The 13,191-nt window shown below is 44.3% G+C and overlaps 1 long non-coding RNA gene across 1 annotated transcript in view; it reads right to left on the reverse strand.

The window, feature by feature from the left end:
- LOC138683444 (uncharacterized) overlaps nucleotides 1-13,191 on the reverse strand; it is a 423,605-nt gene that overhangs the window by 181,743 nt on the left and 228,671 nt on the right. The window lies entirely within an intron of this gene.

The following is a 13,191-nucleotide window of genomic DNA, read 5'->3' on the forward strand; positions in this document are numbered from 1 at the left end:
AATTTTATTCAGGAATTACAGAACTCGGGAACACAAAAGGATGTACAAAAGTGAATCACTGCCCCCCTGAACAGTGTCACCATCAGACTGAACAGTAAAAATAGGAAACTATTTAAATATATGAACAGAAAGCTTTTTCTCAAAGTCTTTTATTTATTTAAATCGGACCACACACACAGTGTGTTTATTATTATAAATAAACTTGCCTGCTTTAAACTTCTAAGTAGTTGTCCTGGTTTCAGCTGGGATAGAGTTAATTGTCTTCCGAGTAGCTGGTACAGTGCTATGTTTTTGAGTTTGGTATGAGAAGAATGTTGATAACACACTGATGTTTTCAGTTGTTGCTAAGTAATGTTTAGTCTCAAGTCAAGGATTTTTCAGCTTCTCATGCCCAGCCAGCGAGAAGGCTGGAGGGGAACAAGAAGTTGGCACAGGACACAGCCAGGGCAGCTGACCCAAACTGGCCAACAGGGTATTCCATACCATGTGACGTCATGTCTAGTATATAAACTGGGGGGAGTGGGGGCAGTGGGGGATCACCGCTCGGGGACTAACTGGGTGTCGATTGGCAGGTGGTGAGCAATTGCATTGTGCATCATTTGTACATTCCAATCCTTTTATTACTACTGTTGTCATTTTATTAGTGTTATCATTATCATTATTAGTTTCTTCTTTTCTGTCCTATTAAACCGTTCTTATCTCAGCCCACGAGTTTTACTTCTTTTCCCGATTCTCTCCCCCATCCCACTGGGTGGGGGGGAAGTGAGTGAGCAGCTGCGTGGTGCTTAGTTGCTGGCTGGCGTTTAACCACGACAGTTGTTCTCTCTTCCAGGCTACCCAGAGCACCCTTTTTCAGGCTGAAATTTCTTAACACAAATAGCTTAACAGAACAGGAGCATATACTGACTTATGAAATTATTTGTATCAGGAAAATAATGTCATCACTGGTCTGGGACAATGAATAAAGCGGAGATGCTCATACAAGTAAAGTCAGGATACAGATTTAGATGTCAAGCATTCTCAAGATTTTAAGGAGACTATTCTTGGAACTGTCCCCCTGTCACGACCTGTGCTGGACAGACCAGGGAGGGGTTGTGGTGAATTCAGAATTCCCTCGGACTAAATTAAGGTGAAGCGACACCAAATGATCAGTTGAACATTTTATTCATGGCAGAAGTAACCTGAACTTGGGAGGTGTAATAGTAGGTGGCGTGGTCTCTCACAACAGGAATTAGCATAAGACTACTTCTGTAAAGCCTGTAACCCGTGGTAACCATATACATCAATTCAGGGAACAAGGAGAGCCCTCCCGTTGAGTCACGAGGTTCAGAGTGGACCCCCTTGCTTTCTAGACTCCTTCTCAGAGAGAAGCCTAGGAGCGGCTAGATCCACTCCTAGTCCCAGACTTGGTCAATGGTTTTATGTCTAAATGGATGAGGTGGAGGGATTATGGGAAAAAAAGAGAGAGAGAGAAGAGCAAGATTTCACCAGTCCTGGGTGCAGCGTTGGTCCAGCCAGTCTAGAGGTCCAGTTCCAGTGGGCATGCACACATGGGGCTTCAGTTTGTGTCCTTTTATCATCTCCTTGCCCCTCCTTCGGGCGGGCACTCGAACTCATTAGGCTAATTAGGTGTCATGCACAGTTTGTGCTTCCAGAAACTTCGGGAAATGGGTCAGTGGGCTTGGGGGGCATTTGGGGAGTAACTTCTCCCTCCCTGCAGGTATGACCATTGTTTGACCTTTGGCCATATATGTTGAGCTGCCCTACTCAGTATATCAGAACATGGAACCGCGCACCCTCTGGCACGCCCTCCCTGTCCTGTTGCTAACTGACTTGCATCTGTGCAATATCCTTCCAAAATTGCTGAAGTCTCAATACTCAGTTGTGATGTGTTGACCCTGGCTGGATGCCAGGTGCCCACCAAAGCCACTCTATCGCTCCCCCTCCTCAGCTGGAGACGGGAGAGAAAATATATCGAAAGGCTCATGGGTCGAGATAAGGACAGGGCGAGATCACTCACCAATTACCATCATGGGCAAAACAGACTTGACTTGGGGAAAATTAGTTTAATTTATTACCAAACCAATCAGAGTAGGGCAATGAGAAATAAAATCTAAATCTTAAAACACCTTCCCCCCACCCTTCCCTTCTTCCCGGGCACAACTTCACTCCCGAATTTCTCTACCTTCTCCCCCAGCACGACGCAGGGGGATAGGAAATAGGGGTTGCGGTCAGCTCGCCAGACATTGTGTCTGCCGCACCTTCCTCCTCAGGGGGAGGACTCCTCACACTCTTCCCCTGCTCCAGCGTGGGGTCCCTCCCACAGGGTGCGGTCCTCCATGAACTTCTCCAACATGAGTCCTTTCTGCGGGCTGCTGTGGGAGCACTTGACTCAGTGACCACCTGTGGAAACAATAATATTATTGCTCTGGTTGGCAGAAAACCATGAGAACAGTGAAGTTCCCAGCAAAGTAATCACGCTGGAAGGACACGGAGCCAAGAATAGTGTAGAGATAAGATAGTTGCTGCTGAGTGGAAAATTTTGAAAAGCTTCTGCCCATGATTGCTGGCTGCTGTGTCGGACACAGCTAGCAGATATAAGGACTTGTTTTGTTCAATAAAGGGTCTTCGTTTGCAACCAGCTTCAGAGTCCGTTTTTCAATTGCAACAGGCTGCAGTCCTTCAGGAGCAGACTGCTCCAGCGTGGGTCCCCCATGGGGCCACAAGTCCTGCCAGCAAACCTGCTCCAGCGTGGGCTCCTCTTTCTCCACGGGTCCACAGGTCCTGCCAGGAGCCTGCTCCAGCGTGGGCTTCCCACGGGGTCACAGCCTCCTTCGGGCGCATCCACCTGCTCCGGTGTGGGGTCCTCCCCAGGCTGCAGGGGGACAGCCTGCCTCACCACGGTCTTCACCATGGGCTGCAGGGGAATCTCTGCTCTGGTCCCTGGAGCACCTCTTCCCCCTCCCTCTTCACTGACCTTGGTGTCTGCAGAGTTGTTGCTCTCACATATTCTCACTCCTCTCTTCAGCTACAGGGGGTTTTTTTCCCCTTCTTAAATATGTTATCCCAGAGACGCTACCACCGTCGCTCATTGGCTCAGCCTTGGCCAGTGGTGGGTCCTTCTTGGAGCCGGCTGGCATTGGCTCTATCGGACATAGGGGAAGCTTCTAGCAGCTTCTCACAGGAGCCACCCCTGTAGCCCCCCCCCCAACCTTGCCATGGAAACCCAATACATCAGTACTGCTACCAGAAAACGTTCAGAGTAGCTACCTGAACCTGACTTTCCAAAATAATTAGACATAATTACATTGCATTAGCTGTTTTGCATTATTTGCCTAGGCACTGTACACGTGCAAATAAGTTTACTCTTAATAACAGAAAAGTAAGATTACCACACGTTTACAGGAGAGGAAAAAAGCTACCAGAGTAGCTAAAGCATTACTTACAGTATGGCTTATCTCATGGTAACTTATTTACCCTTTCAACTTTCAGATCCAGTCAGTTTTTCATTTCCCTCCTACCATTTTTTTGTTACGTGAACACACAAAAATTAGGTTGAATACAGGCTTCATTTCACAGCTACCAACACCACCAAAGAAAACAACTTATTTAGTACCCAACAGTAAAGATAGAATGAAAGGAATGGTCAATTTTTCAAATATGAAAAGCGTGAATGCAGCTGCTAGCAAATTGCCTGGTGTTTAGAGAAGGGATTAAAATACTATTTAACACTTATTCAGTCAATAAAAAGAGTAAGATAGTATTAGTACCTCCTATTTTCAGCCAAACTTGCACCTTCATCCTTCAGCTGCTTACTTTTCTTTACACAATCTTCTAAGAGAATTTCCTTTCTTCTCTTAGTTGCATGTACCCAGTTAACATCATCATCATCAACCAGATCCTTGTCATCCCCAGCTTCTGCTTCAAATTGCTGGGAAGCAGCTTTTGAAACTTTCTCACCAATCTTTCTCTTCCACTCAGAAGAAGCCATTTGGAGAACTGGAGAAAAATGCATTTTCAATAGTTAGGTAGTTTAGTTTTTAAGTACATAGAAGAAAAAAGAAAAAAGCAACTCGCTTATCTTGATTCTAAAACAATAATATGTAACAGACTGCCACCCATCCACACAAATTCTGCCCATCAGCTTCACTAGAGGTGTTAGTCAGGCAATTATAATTTTGAGCCTAGCTAGAAGATATTCTTGAGCAGAAACACCCTCCCCCAAAAAACAAAACAAAACCCTGCACCACAAAAACAAAACAAACAAAAAAACCCACCACAAAACCCCAAAAAACCCACCACAGTGCTCTGACACACCAGAAAACCTTGTAACCCTGAAGCCAACACATAAGAAACCAGACAAAAGGAAAAAGGAAATGACTTGGTCCAAGGTGAGCAACACATCACAGGCATGGCCACTAGCCCAAACCACTATGAGCTGCACCAGCCATACAGACCTCCCACTGCACAGCCCTAAAGGACTTCAACCCGGCCGCCTGTGGGGAAGCTTCCCCGCACAGCCACTCCTCAGCCAGCGAAGCACCCCCAGGACAGGTGTCTCCAGTGGGGCATGGCCTACCACTCACTGCAGCCAGGAACAAGGCCTAGCACAACCAATGGGGAGGCGGCAGGAAACAAGCAGCCAGGTGGGCTGAGGAAGACTACATCCTGCCCCAACCTCCCTGCAGGCCCCCCCCCAGACCGAGCCTTGAGCAGGGACCTACGGCAAAAGACCATTACCTACCGCTCTCCTCCGGGCACTTTTTTTCCAGCTGGAAGGCCCACACAACCTTTGACCTCCAACCAGAAGGAAGTGAAAAGGCAGAGCAGTAGCAGTGAAAAAGGGAAGGGGGGGAAGAAGGGCTCCTCCCCTTCCACCTAGCAGGAGCAGCAGGACCCATCATCTCCCACAGCACAAGAGACAACCACCACCATCAGCCCCATGGGGCATGGCAGGAGCTGTAGTCCCAAGGGTGCCGCTGGGCACACCAGGAGCTGTAGTTCCCCCAGGGACAGCTGGGACACCTTGGGCTCCCACCCTGGAGGCTCCAGCTGGGGAGTGTCCTCAGATGCGTATAAATGCAAGTGAACTCCAGCTTTAATGAGACGACTGGGACACATATAGGCATTGCAGGGGGCATGCCAATTCAGTAAAGGAACACCCCAGGGGTGAGCCTAGCTGCCCTGTTCCATGCTGCAAGGCAGGAGACACGGCTTTGAGGATTTTAATAACAGCAGTGTTAAGTACAATGCATATTTAAGTACAGAAGAAGTACTACTTGGGGGAATGCAAGGGGATGATAATATGCAAGTTTGGGGGGTTACCACCTGTTAGTGATGCTCAACTATGAAGGCAAGTACCACAAAGTGAGAGGTGAAGGAAGATGGGAATGCCATGTGTCACACAAAACTCTGACAATATGTGACTGGTACTTGTGAGAGCAGTCACCTCTTCACAAGTGTTCTCCTAAAAGCAGATTTGCTTACCCGGTGTGCAAGCCAATAACACACAGAGTCAAGGTATTTTCAAATTAATTTCATTGATGCGCATGAATGGGTGCCTGTCTCAAGACAGCACACCCTTGTCTCAAGAATTCCCACATTTATATACTTAAGTAATACATATGCATTATTATTTCCCTTAATGATTGGTTCTTTCTTCTTCACCCCTCATGTAAATTAGTGCACTTCCTTCATTGTCTTCTTTTGAGTAGGTGATCAATGAGTCGGTGGTCGCAATCTCCCCCTGTAGGAATTACCTTTTACCTACTTCTTCCCTAATCTTGGCAGTTCCAAGTGGTTCTTCCAGGTTTGCTGATCAGACCACAATCCATTCATTACCTTTTCTGACATAAACATAAAGCCCCATTGTCTAGTAGTTAGTTCCTAAACCCTAAATCATGTCTAGTTATTGTTTCCCTATTTTAAATATTAACTGATGGGGGCTGTACACAGGACTTTAGGAGCTCCCTGGTTATTTCAATCATATTATACATATTAATCGATAACACAAGGAAGCTGTTAAAAGCAGGAAATACTACAAGGAAAAATGACCAAGAATGAAGATGAGGTGGGGTTTTTTTTTCCTAAAAGGAAGAAAAAGAAAAGACAGACTATAGGGTTTTAAATCACTCCCTAGAGTTATAGGGGCAAATATCAAGATAAAAGAACCCATTCATGGTTCGTGAAAAGAGCAAAGTGCAAGATGCTAGGTAAGGTGAGTTACCATAGGGCAGCACAAAAGGGGACTTTCCCAGCGTTCCTGCCATCTCAAATTCCATTTTGCTGTAAGAGGGTGTGGACACATATTTAGCTAACGGTCACAAGAGCATTCCAGACGCCTTTAGAAGGCCTTGAACAGAATAAACAAGAAGATCAAAAAAAGAAGGATGCCAATTAGAAGAACACAGGTGCGCATTCCACGATAAAGGGAACTTGGCACAACCAACCTCAATTCGGCAGTTTATCTTGACCAATTAGACTGAGACAAGTTTCGCATGTTTTAGTCGATATAACCAATTATGTCCTATGTTTATGCACATGTACAGAGTCAGTATAACCAATTATATCTTATGTTTATACGCATGTACAGTGTCGATATAACCAATCATATTTTATGCTTGTGCGCGTGGACACTATGTGCTCGCACGCAGCAACCAATCAAAGCTTCTTAGGAACTTAGAGAATTGTATAAGAATGATCAGCTATGCTCAATAAACTGGCGACTTTGATCATCATATTGGTGTCCTGTCGTCCGTCCCCGCATGGAATCTTGCAACATCTGGTGACCCCCGACGTGATCCGGTAAGGAACAAGAGGGGAACGCTAACGACTGAAAAGGCGGGGGAGATTGCCGCGGATGCCGGTGGGCTTATAAGAAAGTGCCGGGCTGGTCGAGAGAGGCAGGAATCGTAAGCTTACGTGATAAAAGGCGGCATGGGTATCGCAGCATCTGCGAAGGAAAAGGCAGCCGTAAAGACATTTATGAGGCTGGTTGAAAAAACAGAAACAGATATTAAAAAGGACTCGCCTGTAAAGGAGGTGAGCGATCGGGGGAGGAGATGGGGTCTGCGCTTTCCAAAGAAGAAGAAGCGGTAGTTAAGCTCCTCCAACATATACTCTCAGAGAGAGGCAAAAAATATGATAAAGCTTGTTTAAAGCGGCTTCTACAATGGAGCAAGGACAGAAACCTTTTAATTAGTGTGGGTACAGCTTTTGAGCTTAGTACCTGGGAAGCTATCGGAACCTCCCTATGGGATGAAATTAGTGACGGGTCTAAAGAAGTTAAAGGTCTTGCAACTTTATGGAAATTGATTAAGACAACTCTGCAAGAAATGAAAGCAGATCGTAAAGCGGCTGCATCTGCTTTTGCTGCTCTCTCTCCAACCGCAAGCGAAGGGGAAAAGCGGGGAGAAAAACATAATGCAGCGAGAGAGACTTTTTGGAGCTTGTCTGCCTGCTCCTGTGCCCTTGACTTCTGCTCCGCTCCCTGGGACTGCCGATATTAATCAGCCATCTGACAGTTCCCAAGCCTCCCTAACCGTACGCTTAAAGGAAACCCTACAGAATCAGGAAGCGATTAAAAATCCGCCTACGAGAAAACAGCTCCCAGATACCACCGTTCAACATGAACAAATTATACCTAGCATATACCCTGATTCAAATAATGCAAATGAGGATTTGGCTACTATAATACTAGAGCAAAAAGAGAAAATGTTAGAATTGCTGGAGGAAATGCGAAAAAGAGACGGGGGTAAATGTAGGCAACCGTTGACGAAAAAAGCATATGAAAAAGCAGCAAATGCGATCGTAGAAAGTATGGACTCTTTTGCTAAAGTAGTGGGTAAGGCGGAAGAGAAATCCCCCAAGGATAAAATGCAGGAATTGATTGACCTGTGTGTACAAAAAGGGGAAATAATGCCCAAAGAGGGAGAAGGGTTTAAATGGAGACCTACAGTGGATTTGACCTTATTGTGGTATTACAAATACAGACTTACAGCCGCTGCAAAAATTTCAATTGAAGATACCCCGGAAAAAAAAACAAAAAAGTGTGTGTGGCGAGGTGGTAAATAATTCGGACAGTGATGAGGAATTAAACACCGAGGGAGATGTCATTAATGGAGGCAACGATCAACCTTTAAGTAACCTGCCTCTCGAGCAGAGACCTATCCCCTCTGCACCTCCCTATGAGGCAGATACATCCTCAGGAGAAGCTATAAAAAAGCGATGGAAGGACATAAATGATAAAATGTTAACCGAAGGTCTAAATCCTGTGGCTTTTCCAGTTACAGTCAGGCAGAATGCCCCAAACGTGTGGCAACCTTTCAATTGGGATTTGATAAAAGAAGTACGGAAAACAGTAATGGCTAATGGACTGTCTGCTCCGTTTAGTCAGGCGTTATTGGAGAATATATTTTCTGGTCAAATTTTAACGGGCTTTGACTGTACACAATTGGCTACAATGATTTTAACCCCGACTCAGCGTCTATTATGGAAGGTGAAATGGGCAGAATTATGTGATTTAGCGGCACTAAGAAATTTTGACCGCCCAGAAGGAGATCCGCGGTATATGATCACTGCTGCACAAATGATGGGGACTGGTGACTTTGCAGATGTTAATAGGCAAGCAAGGCTGCCGGTGGAAGCATTACAAGAATCAGCTTCCTTAGCTCTGAAGGCAATGTTAACCTTGCCTGAAGCTGGAAAGCCAGAACAATCATTTACAAGTATAAGGCAGGGTAATACGGAACCTTATATGTCCTTTATTGATCGTCTGCGAGATGCTATTGAAAAGCAAATAGATAATGCCGATGCCAAAGAAGCATTGATAATAAAATTGGCCATGGAAAAGGCAAATGCAGATTGTAAAAAAAAATACTACAATCGATGCCAGGAAGAGTGACACTAGTAGATATGATAGAGGCCTGTAACAAAGTTGGGTCTTTGGAGCATAAAACTACATTAACGGCCAATGCTTTTGCTGTAGCCATGCGAATGGATACAAAAAATGTTAAGAAATGCTATAAATGTGGACAACCGGGACATTTGCAATTTCAGTGTAAAGAGGGGTGAAACAAAGTGGAAGTTGGGCCTAAAATATGCCCTCGTTGTCATAAAGGGAGACATTATGCTAACCAATGTAGATCTCGTTTCACAAATGAAGGTGTAGCTCTGCCACCTCGAGGTACCCCGTTGCCGGGAAACTACAAGAAGAGTGCAAGGAGCGGTGCGATGACCCCAACAGCTCCAAAAGGATCCCAGAACGGCGCCAAGAAGGATGTCTGGCAGAATTGCCAGCCCGAACAGCTGGAAGTGCCAGAGTGGATGTCTCAGCAATAGAAACCATTCTACTGTGGAACTCTCAGGTACACCGTGTGCCAGTAAACGCACAAGGACCATTAGGTAATGGGCTTAGTGCCCTGTTGTTGGGACGGTCTAGTATAACATTACAAGGAATTTTTGTGCTTCCCGGGGTGATTGATGCGGACTACACAGGTCGCATTTATGCTATGATTTGGACGCCATCTCCACCAGTATCGATACAGGAAGGAAGCAGAATTGCACAGCTAGTCCCTTTTAAAGCAAATGTACCATGTAAGGTTAATCAACAGCGTGGCAATGCAGGGTTTGGATCTACGGGATTAGAAGCTCAAATTATGTGGTCAATGGAGATCAATAAAACAAAACCTAGTATATCAGTAGAGTTACAAAATGCAAAGAACAGGCCAGAAAAAATAAAATTACAAGCATTAGTGGATACTGGAGCAGATGTAACGGTTCTGTCGTGGGAGGACTGGCCTGTCACTTGGGAGCTTTCTGAGATGGATTCGAAACTGTTCGGTGTGGGAGGATTATCAAAAACTCGACAAAGCAAATATATGATTCAATTGATTTGTCACAATTCAGTTTCTTATATCAAACCTTATGTAACCAATATCCCTATGAACCTGATAGGTAGGGATGCATTAAGTCAAATGGGATGTGTGCTTAGTACAGGAGACAATTTTGTGGCGCGGCCATTGACGGGCAACCATGCCTAAAACTGAAATGGAAAACAGAGGAACCGGTTTGGGTAGATCGATGGCCGCTGACTGAATCTAAGGTCGCCATCTTGAAACAGTTAGTACAGGAGCAATTGGAACAAGGGCACTTGGTGAATACCACGAGCCCTTGGAATACACCAGTTTTTGTCATTCCAAAAAAATCTGGGAAATGGAGACTGTTGCATGATTTAAGAAAAATAAATGAAGTCATGGAAAATATGGGAGCCCTTCAATTAGGGTTACCCACGCCTACTATGATTCCACAAGGATGGAACATTTTGATTATCGATTTAAAGGATTGTTTCTTTACAATATATTTAGACCCAAAAGATGCAGAAAAATTTGCCTTTTCTATCCCCACCATAAACAAACAGGAACCCATGGAACGTTATCATTGGGTAGTTCTGCCACAAGGAATGAAAAATTCTCCAACCGTATGCCAATCCTATGTATCCCAAGCTGTAAAAGGGTTTAGACAACAAAATTCAGACTTGATTATTTATCACTATATGGATGATATCTTGATAGCAGGGAAAAGAGAGTTATCCAAAAAGCTCAAAGAATTGACTACACAACTGTCTGATTTTGGTTTAAAAATAGCACCAGAAAAGGTACAAAAAATGCAACCATGGAAATATTTAGGCTGGAAGATTTTAGAAAAAACTATAGTTCCACAAAAACTGGAAATTACAGACAAGATTGAAACATTGAATGATGTGCAAAAATTACTGGGGACAATCAATTGGGTTCGAACACTGTTGGGAATAGATAATGAGCTTCTGACCCCTTTATTTGAAATGTTACGAGGCGACACTACCTTAACGGCACCTCGACAATTGACCCCTCAAGGTAAACAAGCATTACAACAGATAGCAGATATAATATCCCAGAGTCAGGCTTTCAGGATTAAAGAAAATCTTGACATTAATCTTAGCATTTTAAACCGAGAAAAACAACCCCTTGGGATCATATATCAATGGGAGGGGAGTCACAAAGACTTGTTAATAATAGAATGGATCTTTTTAGCTCACCAGACCCGAAAAACCATATTTTCTCGAATTGAAATGATTTCAGAATTAATTATAAAGGGGAGACGTTGGATTATTGAGATTTGTGGACAAGAACCACACACGATCGTCGTTCCTTTGACTCAAGGATATTTACAATGGTGTCTACAGAATAGCCTAACTTTACAAATTGCTTTTGCAGATTTCGAAGGAAAGATAGATATTCATCTTCCTGCACACAAAATGTTTACCTTGCTACAGAATATACAACTAGAAGAAAAAGAATTGTGTGCAGAGTTCCCTACTGATGGTCCTACAGTATTTACGGATGGCAGTGGAAAAACAGGAAAGGCAGCAGTAGTTTGGAAAGAAGGTCAGGTATGGAAAAATCACGTTGTCACATGTGAAGGCTCCCCCCAAGTGGTGGAACTTCAAGCTGTAATAGAAGTATTTAAAAAGTGGCAGGATGTTGAGGTCAATATTATTGCTGATTCTTTATACGTGGTAGGTGTAGTAAAACGTTTGAGACGGGCTTATTTGAAAGAAATTGATAACATCACATTGTTTGAAAAATTTAAGATGTTGCTATTTCTGTTAAACCAACGGACAAAGTGTTATTATATAATGCATGTGCGAAGTCACACCAGTTTGCCTGGATGGATCACAGAAGGGAATAAACGAGCTGATTTACTAGCTAATCCTGTATGGACTGGGCCACCCCCCAATAAACTTCTGCAGGCACGTGGAGCTCATAGTTTTTTCCACCAACCAGCGAAAGTATTAGCCAAACAGTTTCAAATTTCTATAGCAGATGCCAAAGCCATCATTCAGTCCTGTGCTGAGTGCCAGAAATTATCTGGGCACAGAGATGGCGCTGTAAATCCTAGGGGTCTGCAATCCTTGCAATTGTGGCAGACTGATGCGACTCATGTACCAGCTTTTGGAAAATTGTGTTATGTTCATGTTTCTGTTGATACATATTCCTTGATGATATGGGCCACAGCACTTGCGGGCGAAACAAGTCGACATCTACAAACACACTTACGACAAGCATTTGCAGTAATGGGTGTCCCAGCCCAGATAAAAACAGATAACGGACCATGTTTTATAGCACAACGGACTCAGGAATTTTTTCAGCAATGGGGAGTTACTCATATTACGAAACACAAAAAGGGGGAGTAGGGAATCTCTCTCCACAAGAAAAGTTAGCTAAAGCCAAAATTAGGGGTAAGGTCATGGGTTTAGTTAAGAATCTAGAAACAGGGCAATGGGAAGGTCCATTTCCATTAATAACCTGGGGGCGAGGTTATGCTTGTGTTTCCACAGATACAGGCCCATGACGGACTCCCGCTCGATTTGTACGACCATCATCATCTGGAACATCCTAGATGGTGCGGCAATATGAATACCACCTCAGCCAAAAACTAACGTGTAGGTCACCTTGGCCAACATAACAGGTCAAGATTCTCTGTGCATTGCAACCGCATCACAAAGCCCACGAACCAATAGACAAGATGGCTATGACTTGTGCAGCGCGCCTGGCCAGCGAGCACATGCGTCATAGGTTGCAACTGAGGCGGATTTTGGCACCCGCTGGCCACGTGTGCTGAAATCCGTTCCTCTGCAAATGTATAAATACCGGGATTTTCCGAAGAGCATTGGGCTGGTGTACGGCAAGGCCATTGTTGCCTCCGTGGGGACGCCCACATAAAGCTGGCACCTACTGATTGCTGGGCTGAGTTCGCGGAGCAAGACGGCACAAGAATGTACAGATGGTCCATCCTTGTATGTTGCAAATGTGTTTAAAAATTAATTGATAGATCAAGTAAGGCTGTGTTAATTGACAAAAAAACAAAAAAGGGGGAATTGTGGACACATATTTAGCTAACGGTCACAAGAGCATTCCAGACGCCTTTAGAAGGCCTTGAACAGAATAAACAAGAAGATCAAAAAAAGGATGCCAATTAGAAGAACACAGGTGCGCATTCCACGATAAAGGGAACTTGGCACAAAGAGCCTCAATTCGGCAGTTTATCTTGACCAATTAGACTGAGACAAGTTTCGCATGTTTTAGTTGATATAACCAATTATGTCCTATGTTTATGCGCATGTACAGAGTCAGTATAACCAATTATATCTTA

The sequence above is a fragment of the Haliaeetus albicilla genome, chromosome W, assembly GCF_947461875.1.
Source record: "Haliaeetus albicilla chromosome W, bHalAlb1.1, whole genome shotgun sequence".
Taxonomy (NCBI): Eukaryota; Metazoa; Chordata; class Aves; order Accipitriformes; family Accipitridae; genus Haliaeetus; species Haliaeetus albicilla.